We start from the raw sequence: 16474 nt of genomic DNA on the forward strand, positions 1-16474 counted from the left end.
TTCTTGCCTGGAGAATTCCAAGCGGGCCACCATCCATAGGGTCCAAAGGGTTGGATTCAGTGGCACCCCACTCCAGCACTCTTGCCTGGAAAATCCCATGGATGGAGGAGCCTGGTGGGCCACAGTCCATGGGGTCGCCAAGAGTCGGACAAGACTCAGCGACCTCACTTTCACTTTTCACTTTCATGCATTGGAGAAGGAAATGGCAACCCACTCCAGTGTTCTTGCCTGGAGAATCCCAGGGACCGGGGAGCCTGGTGGGCTGCCATCTATGGGGTCGCACAGAGTCGGACACGACTGAAGCGACTTAGCAGCAGCAGCAGCAGAGCACACGTATAAAAACACTGGTTAACTTTATCTTGGTATATTGTGTCTCTACACTAGAAAATTCTGTATAATTAAAGCAGCTTCAATTTTGAAAGACAGTGAGCCAATTGTTGAAATGTATTTTGAAAGCAATAAAAAAAAATTGATGATTCTAATATTCTACCAGTTTTCAGGCTTCAAAGGAAAATGCCTGTTTGTGAGGAGTGTCCACAGTGAGCCATGTTTTCAACTTGCCTCCTTAGCGCAGTAGGCAGCGCATCAGTCTCATAATCTGAAGGTCCTGAGTTCAAACCTCAGAGGGGGCAGTTGTGTTTTGCCTTCATCACTTCCTAAGAGAATTTTCAGAGTAATTTTTTTTTAGCTATTTTACGTTCCTCTTAGTAACTTTACTTGTTTTGACAAATATTAGTTAATAATATTGAAAATGAAAGTGAAGAGGTGGCCAATATCAAAGGAGAAGCCAACTGAATGTTGCAATTATAATATCACTAGATTTCAAAATTTATGCCATACATTTCATTAAAGACATCATCTCATAAAGGAAATGCTCCATGGATTGAAATTATAAAATATTAATTGAACATGAAACTAAATATCTTTTATAGGAGAAACTGGTTGTAAAGCAAGATAAATATACTTTAAAAAAAATATCTTTGTAAGACAACCCTGTGGAGGGAGTGCACTCCTTTGATACCAGGAAGGGTACTAGTGGTTTAGAAACGTGTGTGTGGGTGTTTTAAGGGGATGTTTTTGAACCTTAAGGAACACATACTGACCAAGAAGAAATCTGTGTGTACGTGTGTATCTGTATGGGTGTTTGAGAGAGTGGGAAAGCAGGCAGAGACCTGGTAGGGTTCAATGTGTGTTCAATTGCAAACACAGATACTGGGCCAAGTGGCCAATATGCTTAGATATGCATTAGGATTAGCATAAGCAATCATTCTCAGGCTTTTAAGAAATGGAGCTGTCTTTAAAAAGGAACGTTGGGCAATCAGTAAAAATAATCAAAGGAATGTGCAAAGGCTTCCTCTCTATCCCAACTCTTTCACCCAATCATCGGGCTTTCTTTTTGCCCCAGTTACTCTGGTTTGAAGAGATGCAGAATAGGTTGAAGAGAAATGGAGTGTTCTGGAAAAATGTGAATGGAGTCTGAGGATTAGGAGGTGGAATTAATTAATCATATTTTTTTTTTTTCTTTAAAAAAGTGATTGAGTTGAAGGTCCATCTCAGTAGTGGTCATAGTTTGGGATATTTCTAAAAAGCCCTTGTATGATGATAGTGAATTTAATTAGCCTCCAATTTAAATAAATTTTAAAAAATTAAAAATAAATAAATGAATAAATAAAAGAAAATTGAGTGTTTAAACATTTTATGTCAAGGAAGATCTAGGCACCAAGACAATAATATTCAAAACAATGGAACAGAGAAAACAATCCTAGTAGAAGACCCTAAAATTGCCCCTTGTATTTCCTGGGAAAAATATCATGTGGGCGGGACTTGGAAAGCCAGCAGAGAACAGATGCATCAAAGTCTGGGTTACATTACACTAATCTTTTAAGAGTCTTTTATCTAATCTCTTTCTGGCTATTGCTAAGTGCCAGAGATATGATTGCCACTATATAAATATCAGAGATTATCTAAACTCCTCAGGAGAAATCCATCTAATAGACATCAAAACCAGTCAAGGCATTGTGGGTCCTCAGTCTTTCCTTGGCAGAAACAAAGATGAAGGCAAATCCAATCTGTCCTTCACAAAGGACCAACTTCTACATACTTTCATATTACTTTGACTTCCTGCATCTATAATAGCATTTTTGAATGTAGATCCTCTAAAAGCAAAGAACAGTAGAGAGTGTTTATCAACTCCTGAGGTAAAGAGGCATGCAAATTAACCGTAATCTATAGGCCTAGTCGCACATCTGACTCTGTGACTTCATGGACTGTAGCCCACCAGGGTCTTCTGTCCATGGGATTTCCCAGGCAAGAATGCTGTATTGGGTTGCCATTTCCTTCTCCAGGGGATCTTCCTGACCCAGAGATTGAACCTGTGTCTCCTGCATTGGCAGGCGGAGTCTTTACCTCTGAGTCACCTGAGAAGACCTTAATCACAAGACAAAGAAAATATAAAAGTCAAGATGTGAAGCAGAGAAGTCACAGTGCCCTGCATTCCAAAATGTTCTGTCTTAAGGCAGTAGACTAACAACGTGTTTAAGCACATTGTAGGCTCTGGAGTTCAACACAGGTTTGAAGATCATTGCTGCCATGTGATAGCAGTAAGTTCCATCCTAAGGTATTAGTAACTTTGAGTCTCTGAGTTTCCTTAATCTATAAAATATAAAAAATACGAATCTCTCAGGGCTGTTGTGAAAACTGGAGAAGGCCACTTATATAAAATGCTTGGCAAGGTCCCTGACACCCAGTAAACACTCAATAAAGAGCAGATGTTTTGTTCTCATTACTTGTGACCAGTAAGACAAATAAAAGACTGAGGAAAAGTGAAGAAAATGGACCTTTTGTCAAAGAAAGGAACACTGTCTTGCACCTCCAAGGAAAACCTAGGGGGCAAAAGTGCTGAATCAGACATGTTACAGGAATAAAGGGGCAGATTTATTTTTAGACCCTTTCTTTACCACTCTGACTCCCAGCTTCCTGTTCATCAGCAGGTGGAGACAAATGAATCTGCTTTGATACAATACTTATGATAAAGATATTAAGTCTCTCCTGAAATTTGCTTATATTTGCACCATGACTTTTCTTCCACTAACCCACTACGGATGTTTCATTAGCACCTTGCTGGATGTGTGCATTTGTCTTTCCTTCCCCACACAGTTACCAAATGGCAGGGAGCAAGGTTTTTTTTGTTGTTGTTGTTGTTTTTGAGTATAATTGCTCTGCAATATTGTGTTACTTTCTGCTGTACAACAGAATGAATTAGCTATATATATACGTATATCCCTTCCTTCTTGAGCCTCCCTCCCACCACCACCCCCCATCACACCCCCGTAGGTCATCACTTTATTGTTGGTGTTGTTCAGTCGCTACGTCGTGTCTAACTCTTTGTGACCCCATGGACTGTAGCCTGCCAGGCTCCTCTGTCCATGGGATTTTCCAAGCAAGAATACTGGAATGGGTTGCCATTTCCTTCTCCAGGGGATCTTCTTGACCTAGGGATTGAACCCGAGTCTCCTGTGTCTTCTGCACTGGCACATGGATTCTTTACTGCTGAGCCGCCAGGGAAGCCCAAGGTCATTACTTCTTGTTGTTCATCTTTCAGTCACTAAGTCATGTCCAACTCTTTGCAACCCTGTGGACTGCAGCACGCCAGGCTTCTCTGTCCTTCACTAAGGTCATCATTGTGTTTGTTACTCAGTTGTGTCCAACTCTTTGTGACACCGTGGACTGTAGCCTGCCAGCCTCCTCTCTCCATGGGATTTCCCAGGCAAGAATACTGGAGTAGGTTACCATTTATGTCTAAAATAGATAGCTAGAGGGAAGCTGCTATATAGCACAGGGAGCTCAACTGCATGCTTGTAGATGACCTAGAAGGTAGGGTTCTTTGACACATTTGTTCAGTACAGACTCAGTCAAAGATCCTTACTGAACTGCAAAACCTTAGCTCCCTGCCTGAGTCCTTCACACTTCTGTTTCTCTTTGCTTAGTCCCCCTCTCCCCTTTCTTACTCGCATTTCTTTTAAGTAAGGAGAGTAAAGGCTCACTCAACTTTATCGACTTTTCTCCTCCTATGGTTTTCTGGTACAAAGGAAAAAAACATCAAAAGCAAAGCATATTTATGTGCAAGAGCCCAAATTGGCCCAAATTGATCCCCTAGTTTTCTGCATGCTTGCCTATTGTATTCAGGAAACAACAAACCAAGTTCCTGTTTGAAAAGAGTATCATTAGACACTTGTCAGTATTTTCTGAAAAACAATTTCCTAGGAGTGAGGTGCTTGATTAAATGGTATGCACACTTGTGGTTTAAAAGAATATTGTCATTGTTGTTCAGTCACTAAGTTGTGTCCGACTCTTTGCAACCCCAGGAACTGCAGCGTGCCAGGCTTCCCTGTCCTTCACTTTCTCCCTGCATTTGCTCAAACTCATGTCCATTGAGTCAGTGATGCCATCCACCCATCTTATCCTCTGTCGCCCCCTTCTCCTCTTGCCCTCAATCTTCCCCAGCATTAAAAGAATATAGCCAGATTTACTTTCCAAAACTTCTAGAAGTTTTTAGACTCATCATTGCTCTTGAGTGTGTGCATGTTGTTTTCCTAGCAGTGTCTTGGGCATTGGGTGTTAATGTGATCTTACATTTTATCAATCTAGAGGGCCAAAAGTTTTATTTTATTGTTGCCTTTTCCCCCATTCTCCTGAATATCAATTTTCCTTGTGCTAAACATTATTCATAGGAATTTGAAGAACCACTTATATCTTAAGAGTATTTGTCACTTTTTTTGTGTATGTGTAGCAAATGATTTTCCCAGTTGGTCATTGTCCTTTTAAATTAAGTTGCCTTTTTCCATCAAAGAATTTTTAGTTTATTTCATTATTTTATAATGTTATCTGATATTTTATTTTTCCATTATATCTTTTTGTTCCCATCTTCCTTACTAAGCTTTCCTTTACCCCTAAAGACATATATACTCATAAGTTAATTTTTCTCTTTTAATACATTATTTTTCTGGTGGGAACTATTGTCTTAAATTTATATTCGTCTGTGGGCACACAATTGGGGTTACATTTATTTTCTTCTAATAAATAACAATTACCTCAATACCAGTTGCTGGTAAATGCATAATTTCCCCACTGACTTGTAGACTAGTTGTTCCATTTATTGAATTCAGTTCCTTGAATTAAGTGTCTATGCCTAAGCAAGTGCTTTATTATTTTGAATATAGTTAGCTTTATATTGTTTCAATAAATAATAAATTACTTCACCATATTAACATTATTGTGTTTTAAGACTTTTAAGCAATTTTTGTATATTTTTCTTTTACATGGACTTCAGAATCAGTTTAATAAATTCTAAAAATTACTGCAGCATTTTTTAATTTTAAGAAGCTGGAAACAATAAAGCAATGTCTGTAAGTAGGAAAATAGTTGAAATATTCAGTGCTGCCAAATTATGGAATAAATTTAGATCATCCAAATTAGGGAATATGCTGTAGCTCTCAGAAAGAATGAGGTAGTGCAAGTATATACAGAAGTAAAGACATATATATATATATATATATATATATATATATATATATATATATGCAGAAAAGGTGTCAAGTATAATAAAATCATTTAAATTTATATGAAATTAAATTATATTAAACATTATATGAAATTATAAAATAAAATTTTCAATGCAAATGTGTATTTGTAAGAAAAACATATCAACAATCCCTGCCTGTTATTTAGTCTCTAAGTCATATCCAACTCTTTTGACCCCATGGATTGTAGCCACCAAGCTCCTCTGTCCATGGGATTTCTAGGCAAGAATACTAGAGTGGGTTGCCATTTCCTTCTCCAGGAGATCTTCTCCACCCAGGGATCCAACCTATGTCTTCTGCTTGGAAGGCATCTCCTGCATTGGCAGGCAGATTCCTTACCACTGAGCCACCAACAGGTGCATATGTATTTGAATAAGCAAATAAAAATATGGAATGATACAATATTTTTGGTAATAGCTTTCAGAGATGTGGGCTTATTTCTGTGTGAACTAATAATATTATTATAGATACTTGAAAATGAAAGTGAAAGTCGCTCAGTCGTGTTCGACTCTTTGCGACCCCATGGACTATACAGTCCGTGGAATTCTCCAGGCCAGAATATTGGAGTGGGTGGCCTTTTCCTTCTCCAGGGGATCTTCCCAACCCAGGTCTCCTGCATTGTGGGTGGCTTCTTTACAGCTGAGCCACAAGGGAAGCCCAAGAATACTGGAGTAGGTAGCCTATCCCTTCTCCAGGATCTTCCTGACCCAGGAATCGAACTAGGGTCTCTGGAGTCTCCTGCATTGCAGGCGGATTCTTTACCAACTGAGCTATCAGGGATGCCCTTGGATGCTTGAGATTCCCTTATTCATGTATTACTTCTATAATTTAAAATTTTAAATATCTGAAATTAAAAGAAAAGTAGTATTCTTGCCACATACAAGAAAACAAACAAGAAAAAGAGTTAAACCTCCATTGACCCTTTTCTATTGTTAAACGTTGCAGAATATGTATTAGGTAGCCTCTCTTCAAGAGGTAGTTTGTCTCTATAAGTTGTCTGTGTAAGTTGTCTCTATAAGTTGTAAGTTGTCTATGATAGCATGCAATCCACTCTATTTTTCTCTTAATTTATGTACAAATCTCAAATACCATATAAATCCAGAGCAAAGTATCTTCAGATATCTTATAGACCAAGTTTCCTGATGTAAGTGTGCCTGTTCAGTCACTTCAGTCATGTCCGACTCTTTGTGACCCCATGGCCTGTAGCCCACCAGGCTCCTCTGTCTATGGGATTCTCCAGGCAAGAATACTGGAGTGGGTTGCCATTCCCTTCCCCAGGGGATCTTTCTGACCAGGGATCGAACTCATGTCCCCTGCATCTCCGACATTGGCACACAGATTCTTACAGCTCCTGCATTGGCAGGTGGGTTCTTTACCACTAGCGCCACCTCGGTAGACCTCCCTGATGAAGCTACCTATGTGAAATCATCTTCCTGATGGAACCACCTATAGTCAGTATTACTATCAAGTAATCAATAGTCCGAATGAAGCCCACAAGTGGCTTTTTTCCCCTGAAGGAAAATTTTATAAAATTTAGAATAATGAACACTATATTTAGAAATCATGGTATTTTTCTTATTACTCTTGAAAAATCAGAATATCTGAGGAAATTGGATTTATTTTTTTTGCACAGTAACTAATGGTCATACAAGAGGATTCTCTGGAAATCACAAATTTTATCTGCTAGTGAAATCTAGCAATTAAACTTACCTCTTCCCCCTTCGTTGTTAACAGCTGAAAAATCAATTATATCTTGTGATTGGATTCACCATAAATAAATGACCTTTGGTCTTTATAAACAACAGGCTCCAATTCTAAAAAGTACAATCATGACTCCAAGCTAAGAAACTGAAAGTTATCAGTGAGGTAAGCGCTAAGTCCCCCATGTTGCCAAACATGACCCTCTTAGAAATTTCTGTTCTTGGATGTAAACCAGGGGTCATAGGCTTATTTATCAAGAAGAAGGCCATATCAGCAAGACCTGACCTTGTAGACCACACAAGGGTGTAACTCAGACTTTACTGAAATGGGTAGTATGCCTCTTTAACAAGTGTCCTTTTAGCTAAAAGTAATACAGTGCCTGTTGGTTAAGAGCTAGGGGAACATATACTTTTAATTTGGGCAAACATACATGGAACACATATGTGGCGAGCTAAGGAAGGATGCATGAAAGTAGAGCTCCTGGTTACACTAACTACCAAGACAAAGCACTCACTCCTCTCAGGACAGACCTTTCCCTCCCTAACTCATTTTGACTGTGACATAGGAACTCAGAACCTAGCTCCCCTTCCTGTCTCAGTTTCTTAGCCACTTGCCCTGGAGTCACTTAGGAGGTATCTGCTCAAGGTTCCTTTGTGGGGGAATGTCCAATCCCCTTGACTGGTCATGGTGTCCAATCAAGTTTTCTTTGAGGGCGTTGGTCACTGTCCAAACTCAGCCATCACTCCAGTCCAACTCAGGAAATATTTATACTCATTCATTCATTTATTCATCATCATTCAGAATAGCCTAGAGCTTAAAAAGTCTGGGTCCTGGATACTGACAACTCTACAGTTGAATCTTGGTTGTATAATTTTATACAAGTTTTAAACGTCTTTGAACTTCCTCTTACTCATCTGCAAAGATATCATGAAGCCACCGATTGCCAGGATTAAGTGGGATAATCACTGTAAAAAACTGTGTCTGTCACTTAATAAGCACTTATCCAAAGGGGTTGGAATAGGCAAATACTGAGGCCAAGACTTAATTCTCAAGACAATTCAAAAAGGAGGTCTGTAGTTCAATTGGAGATCCCTGTAGGTACACACTGATAAGGTTTTATCGCCAAATAACTTTGAGAATATTAAAGTATGCCAAATTAGATACACTTCTCTCCTCAAAACTGCTCTGAATATTTAATAAACTAATATGCAGTTACTTTCTAAGGGTAGGTAGTAGGAAGCATCTCCTCAATTTTCTTTTCATCCAAAGAATAATTTTACAAAGGAACATTTTGAAGAATTATTATTCCTATGAAAAATAGTTTGGTAAATAATTATCTGCTGGATATGACATTTTTCTATAGTTTGATGAAGAAAAAAAAAAATCCAGGCTAGGGCTAGAGTTTTAGTTTCCCAAAACTCATTTATAATTTGCTTTGGGTAATTTAGCATTTTAAATAATAATCATAATAATAGTAATAACAAAAATAATATGAGAACTAAATATATAGCACTTAAATTCTGGACTTTGTGCCAAGTACTTTACACATTGTAATACTTTTAGGTATTTAGAAATATTTCATCTGCCTAAAAAGAGGCTGTACCATAGAATGTCAAAGATGGAATTCCATCAAGTTTAACATGACTTCTTTCTGAAGTTTGTAATGCTCTATAAATGATAGGGTTAGGACTAAGATTCTTATGGGATTCCCTGGTGGCTAAGACCAGTAAAGAACTTGCCTGCTGCGCCAGAGACCTGGGTTCAGTCCCTCGGTTGGGAAGATCCCCTGGAAAGGAAATGGCAACCCCCTCTAGTGTTCTTGGAATGTCAACCCACTCTAGTATTCTTGCCTGGAGAATTTCATGGACGGAAGGGCCTGGTGGGCTGCAGTCCATGGGGTTGCAAAGAGTTGGACATGCCTGAGCAACTAACATACACGCACACACATCAGGACTAAGTTTCATGTCTGTTGGCCCCTTGCACCACAGTCTGAATCTGCGACACCACCTGGTGTTTTTTCCAGAGATCTAAATATTCAAAGTAGTTCAGAGCGGTCACTTCACTCAACTACACTTTTCTACCATTATGAGGTCTTTTAAAATTCCACACTATAACTTATTATTTTTCCAACGTTAATGATTTGAAACAAGTCCTACAAACAGCATTCAGCTGTTCAAAATTTTCCTCTACTGAAAATGTTCACCCAAAGAATGTGATTTAAGACTGTGACCTTACAAATGTTGCATTTTCTTATCTCAAATCAAAAGGGAAATGATGAGCAAAGAGGCTTTACAAATATTTTTTGTTTCCTCCTAGTGTTCTTTTGAACTCTTGACTCCAGGCTCTTTGAGAAAGAAGCATGATGGTGGATATGAAGGTTCTGTAATGGGACCAAGTGGTGGGACAAGATTTCTTACCTTTCCAGCTCTGTTCTGGAGGGACCACCAAGGTGAGATGTGATTTTTAATCTCTGGGCCTACTGTGATCTTGGCCTTTCTGCGTAAACTGTCAACAAGGGTGCTAACGACTGCTAACTGTTATGGAAAAAAACAGGAGTCCAGGCAGAACTGAGCTGAGCTAACTGCTTCATTTCGCTGGAAGCATTAAATCACTTTCTGCGGCCAGCAGCTTTCATCTAACCTCAGCGTAAGCCGGGTTGAACCAGTGACCCACGAGGCAGAGTTACCAAGCATCACATTACCAAGCCAGGAGGTCTGGGATCACACAGCCTGGTTTACATCTCTCAGGCTGTGCCCCACTAATGACACCACTCACACTGAGCTGGGTTTTTCCTCTGGTCTGTGAGCTTAGTGTCACCTTTCACTGTTGCATCCTTTTAAAGGGTGAGATCTGCCACTGGAAACTATAATGGTTCATTAGATGATCCGCACTGTATTATATTGTATGAATTTAGAAACTATTATCTTCTTTCCACCCTTTGTCTTATACTAAGTTGCTTACATGATTTAGAGAGGTCGACAGATAAATTTTGTGGAAAAGCTTAAAAGCCTCTTAGTTTGAAGACCAGCAAAAGTTCTCTAGGAACTATTACTTTGAAGTGTTTATGTTCAAAAAGTGTCACTGCTGTCACGAGGACCACTCACTTTTTTTTACGAATTCCAGTGAATTCATACTATATCATTTGAATGAGTGTGACATAAACTAAAGGTTTCCTCATACAGCCTAAATATTTAGGGACAATTTTCCAGAGAATTCTTTTTGAATACTCATGACCCTTGGCAGCGGTATGGGTAAATGTTTAACAACTGACTATGTGAGGGAATACATGCGCTGATTTGTAGCCTTCGCCTATTTCTAAGGTGGCCTATCGATAATCATGAAAAGCAGAGTTAGGACCAGGTGTACAGAACAACATTACATAGTGCTCCCACCATATGGATGCAACGGATGCACAATCTCAAGAGCCTTGGTAACAGTAAATATAATAAAATAATTTGAAAATGTAGTAAAGTAATATGTACAGTAAATTCTATAGTATTAGCAGGGGTAATATTGTTAATGGTATTAGTATTATTTATTAATTTTATTATTAATGTTATTACCACTAATATTATTAGTATTAAAGCTAAAATGAGTCACAAAGGTACAAAAAGATTTACCTTTATTTTTAATATAATTAATTTGATTACAGATTTCTAAAATTTAATTCTTAATACTGACTAGGTTTGGTCACCTGTTTACAAATTTCCTGACATTTTAACAGTTGGCTTTTGCAAATTGGTGTGCAGTGGCTCCAGACACCCCTGGTGAAGAAATGGACATGGAAAGGGCATTGGGGTGGAAGGCAGTTGATCTAGGAAGTGCATGGCAGTTAAGGATGAAGGTTCAGAAGCTAGACTGCCTAATCCTCTGCTGCCCCTTCTCCTTTCGCCCTCAGTCTTTCCCAGCAGCAGGGTCTCTTCCAATGAGGTGGCTCTTGGCATCAGGTGGCCAAGGTGCTGGAGCTTTAACTTCAATATCAGTCCTTCCAATGAGTATTCAGGGTTAATAGCTATCACATAGAGTGTTCAGAATATAAATATTACAACACATTCAACATAGTGTCTGTAAAAATGTAGGCATACAATAAATGGTAGCTAGTAATAATAATATTCTCATAACCTACGGACTACATTCTATTATTATTACAATTAAAAAATTAGTAATAATAATTGTAATAATAATAGAGTGTAGTCTATAGCTTGTGAAAATATATTTACACTTTTCAAAATATGCTTACCATATTTCTCAGTGCATTACATATGGTAATTAGTGAAAGCTATTATTCTTACATAATAGAAATAGGTGATAGGTATTTGCCATTGATATTTAGCATTTACTATCAATTCACTGTTGAGAATGGTTTGGTGGGTCAGGGTGGAGATCAGAGAACAACTGAGAATACAGAGCTCCAAAGTGTTTTTTGGAAAGAACTGCTATTGTGTTTTCATCTCAGGTGGAAGGAAGCGAAAATCTTTTCTTGAGGGGGAGGTCCAACAGGGTTCCTGCAGCTGGAACAGGTTAGACCTTGCAAACACTGGGTTATGAGGTGTTACTATTGTGAGAAAGAAGTGTTAGACTAGCACTGGCATGAGATGGCAATGGTCGCAATTATTCTCTCTAGTCTAATGGAATTGAATTGGAACAATCAGATCTTTGGGGGGAATCTGTTGAAAGCTGTGGGGGTTTGGTTGTTGTCATTTGTTTACTTGCCAATCCCATGTCTCTTGCTATCTTAAAACACATTTTGCTTCTTCTGTGAGACATCAGTGTATACTGTTAACTGTAACTGCGTCCAAAACATTATCAAATTATTAATGATCCCATTTGTCATGTCTTTGTGTTTATCCATTGCACTTACAATGAATCATTTTAATAATTTCTTAAAATATCATCCTCAAGTCAGTCCATATGGTCTTCTGATCTCATACTCAGTAATAAACACAGAGACATATGGTTAAAAAATAAAGTATCTCAGGATGCTCCAGTCTCTTTTTCTGTTGCCCCTCAAAGGAACAGACTGAGCTGATCCAAAAGGCCAGATAGGAAATCAAAGTGATTTCATCTTCTCTCTTGGCATCAGCTGCCACCTCCTTGGGGAATAATTATTTAATGAACTCAGGCTTCCCCCTTCAGTGGCTTCAGAAAACACAGGGCTAGATTTTCAGGACAAATTCAGCATTCATGCCAGCTCATACCTGAGAACAGAGAAGTTTAGTCGATGTGGTTCTATTGAATGATGTCAAGAAATTTGATTTTGGGTGAAGCATTTTTCTGGACCATCTGAGGCTGAGCTCAAACACAGAGTGGACTTCTCAATGAAGTTAGACAATCTGATTACAGTCATTGAAATATAAGGAAGGCCCCAAAAGATAAATAAAATGACCATATAAAGGACATACCTGTGTGCATATGCAACTAGACACTGAGGAATATGAATATGTGTGTGTCTGGGTATGGGTGTGCTGAACACCATCAAATTTCAGCAGTCTTAATCAAAAATGCCAACTAGAATAATAAGGACATTCCATTGTGCTCATTAAACTTGAAAGGTAAAGTAAATAATGCTGATGTTTAGTGAATTTAGTGAAAATCATAGTGAAAGGATCATTCTTAAATACTGCATACAAGAAAGGCAACTTTTACCATCTTTTTAAATGTTATTTAGAAATGGGAATCAAACAAAAGTCAAACAGGCAAAAAAAAAAAAAAGAAAATCAAACAGGCCTCAAAATATATGCAATAAATGTTATTGCATACAGTAATTTAGCTTTGACTCTGTGCTTGGAAAATATGAAGATAATTATGACTGAAAAATTTATAGTATTGAAAACAATGAAAACTACATAAAATCTAACATTAGCAATAAAAATAATGTTTTTATGGTTATTTTTGATATGTAAATTACTCTGGGTAAAATTGTAAGAGTGAAAACTCTATAGGGAACTTCTTGACCTTAGCTATATTAAAACATGAAGAAAATATCCAAGAATGAATTTATTTATTGCCAACGGCATTATGAGTCATTTTCTTTTGGGTATTTCTTTAATATTCTGCATAAACTATATGGTCAGAAAAATGAAAGTAATTTTTAAAAAGGGATACTGAATGCTCATTTGTAACACCATCATGAAATGCATGTTGAGAGACACTATAGAGAAAACCAAGTATATAAAGAGATAGAAAATATTGGAGTAAATCGAGTTGACTTTTTCCAGAGTCAAAGTAACTCCTTTTTTTCTCATTAATTGCAAAATTACTTTAAAAAAAAAAGTAATTTCACTTTCAAATATCCAGAGATCTCAGTCTGAGGTACATGGAGTCAAAGCAGGGGGAAAAAAAAGAAGAAAAGATGTCATTTTTAAGGAGTGTAGTTTCAAATGGGTTTGGCTCACTTGAAAATGTGTCTTTGAAATGTGTTTAGAATTTCAAGACAAGGAAGAACTGTCACCTCATATTGCTTGTGAATCACTTCACATCTGGTCCTTCTGCCCTGGGATAAGACTGGAGCAGGGAAAGGAAGACATTAAAGATCAGGAACATTGCTTTGCAATCAGATCTCAGATTTCTTTTTCTTTTCCTTACTTACCATATTAAAACACACACACACACACACACATAAATCATGTTTTTTCATTCGTGGGAACTGAGCAGCATCACATTACTCTACAGTTCTTGTTCAGTCAGTCCCCCAAGGAGGTAGCATTAAGTTGGGGGTAGTATGATGAACATGGTTAAAAAAAAAACACAACTCAATTAACCAGCTTCATCTCAGTGTCTTTGAAGGTTCCCCCTGCTTATTTGAATGCTAAAATCAAGAACTGAGTGCCTTCTTACAATTGAAACGTCACGATTTAGACCAGCTAACCTTTAAAAATAAAGAAATAAAGTCAAGGCTCAGAACAGAAGTTTTATATCAACAGATATTATTGGCTTTGTTAAAGTTTAGTTTTGTTTTTAATTCTCATGATTTTATTTTGGAGTGGTAGTCTTTTTCTTTTTCTTACGGCATAGGCAACATTTAAAATACTTTTCTGTCTGGGCTGGAAATGTCCAGTACAACTCAGGGTAATAGTAACTGTTGGCACAAGGAAAGGGCAAGTCCAGTGAGACGGAGGCCATGAAGATGGATTTTTCTTTTCTTTTTTTAACAATCGTGTCTTCTTTTTTCCCTTCCTTCTGTGTGGTGTCTTTCATACATTCAGTACATCTTTGCTCAGCTTTGTAGCTACTCATTTTGAAATAATTGTTTCCTTGGGACTTTTGAGATGAAAGAACATAGCTTGTCTTCCTGAAAAAAATAAACAATGTGACTTTTCTAGTTGTCATCTTTCCTCCCCTTCCTTCCTCTTTTTCTTTCTTTTTTTCAGTCACCTATTAACAATCTCCTATTATATTTTTATCAAAGAGCTAGATGCTGGAAATGTAAGAGGGAACAGGATAAGGTCTTAAGCCTTAAAGACTTTAGAGTGAGCTAGAGGTCACAGAAAAGCGAGGAGACATTTACCAAAGAGTGTGATCATTGCCATCTTTAGTAGGGGGAAATCCAGTGGCTGTAAAAGCATCCAGTGTGGACATTTAACTCAGACTTGGGAATAGAGAGAAACGGTCATATTTGCTATCATTCAAATTGTTGAATTGATGGGACTTGGGTTTGGAAGAGAAAGAGAAATGAGGCATTAAGGATGCCTCCTAACATTCAGAGAGTAAAGAGAGAGAGAAAGATATGACATGCCCATATTATAATTTTGCGTGCATGTTAAGTCGCTTTAATAGTGTCCAACTCTTTGTGACCCTATAGACTGTGGCCCACCAGGCTTTTCTGTCCATGAGATTTTCCAGGCAAGAATACTGGAGTGGGTTGCCAGGCCCTCCTCCAGGGGATCTTCCCAAACCAGGGATTGAACCCTGATCTCTTAAGTCTCCAGGTCTTTACCACTAGTGCCACCTGGGAATTAGTATAAAGAATGAGTTGGAGAAAGATAAGATTGAATACAGAAAGTCCAGTTGGGATTCCTTTATATTAATCCAAGCAAAAGATAATTGTGGTCTGAACAATAGGGGTAGTATTAATCATGAATAGATTTTAAAGGTATTTAAAAAGTGGAATATGAGAACTTGGCAACTAACTAGTTGTAGGTGTTGGGGAAAGAAGAAAGAGTCAGTAATGAAGACTTATAAGGGTTATGGCTTAAGCAACTGAAACACTGATGAATCAATTCATTAAAATTCAGAGCACAGATGACAATGCAGTTTGTGGAGGATAAGCATATGAGTTCAGTTTTAGAAATATTGAGCATAAGATTTTGATCAGATATCTAAACAGAGATATATAATATGAAAGTGAATATAAAGGCTTGATATTCAGAAGTCTATCTGGACTATAAAAACTTGTTCAGCAACCTAGATGTGATTGAAGTCAAAAGAACATCTGAAATCACTCAAAGAAAATATAGAAATTGAGAAGATGTATTAGGAGAGAGTTCTAAGAAATACCAAGGAAAAAGTTCATTTCAAGGAGATGATATTAGTGTCCAAGGGGCTATTGATGACTGTCAGAATCAGGTTCAGTACTGTAGCAGAACCCAGATGGCAAGATGCTGAGAACCAAGGAGCTCAATAAGCTGTAGATATCTTCATCAGATGATTCATGTATATTTTGTGGACAGATATAATTGTAATAAGCTGAATTCTCTGAGTTGTTTTGGAACAGGTTAGCAAATGCCATTTGTACTTGACAGCAAAAAATATTTCTCTTTTCAATTTTTCAATAACAGATTGTTAAAATTACATCATTTTAGTTCTTTTAATATTTCTGATGATACAACCTGGTGAGGGTAAGAGACTAGTTAATTAAGAACTTTACTATGCTTTTTAGTGTGGGCATTTGCTAAACTTCATGTTGTATAAAATCATTTGTTTTGATTGGCCTCTGAATAGGAAAGAAAGGAAAATAAATGAGTATTTATTTCTACTCAGGATGAGATAAGTGGTGTTCTCTAACACAAAATGAAATACTTAATTATCAAGTGCAATGAACAATGTGGAGTTTTCTCTAACAGTAAAATATTCAGTCACTAGAGATTGATAAAGATTAGTAAACAAGACAATACAAATAGATTCCCATAAATCTTCAGGAATGCAGTGCTTCTCAAAGAAGAAAAAAAATCAATGGTTATTTTTCCTTCTTCAAA

The 16474-nt window shown here is 37.5% G+C and overlaps 1 non-coding gene across 1 annotated transcript; it reads left to right on the plus strand.

Annotated features, from left to right (window-relative positions):
• Positions 1 to 559: 559 nt before the first annotated feature.
• TRNAM-CAU (transfer RNA methionine (anticodon CAU)) lies at positions 560 to 632 on the plus strand. Its single transcript has one exon. It is a non-coding gene; the product is annotated as a tRNA-Met (tRNA).
• Positions 633 to 16474: the final 15842 nt, after the last annotated feature.

This window comes from Bos mutus, chromosome 14 (genome assembly GCF_027580195.1).
Source record: "Bos mutus isolate GX-2022 chromosome 14, NWIPB_WYAK_1.1, whole genome shotgun sequence".
Lineage (NCBI taxonomy): Eukaryota > Metazoa > Chordata > Mammalia > Artiodactyla > Bovidae > Bos > Bos mutus.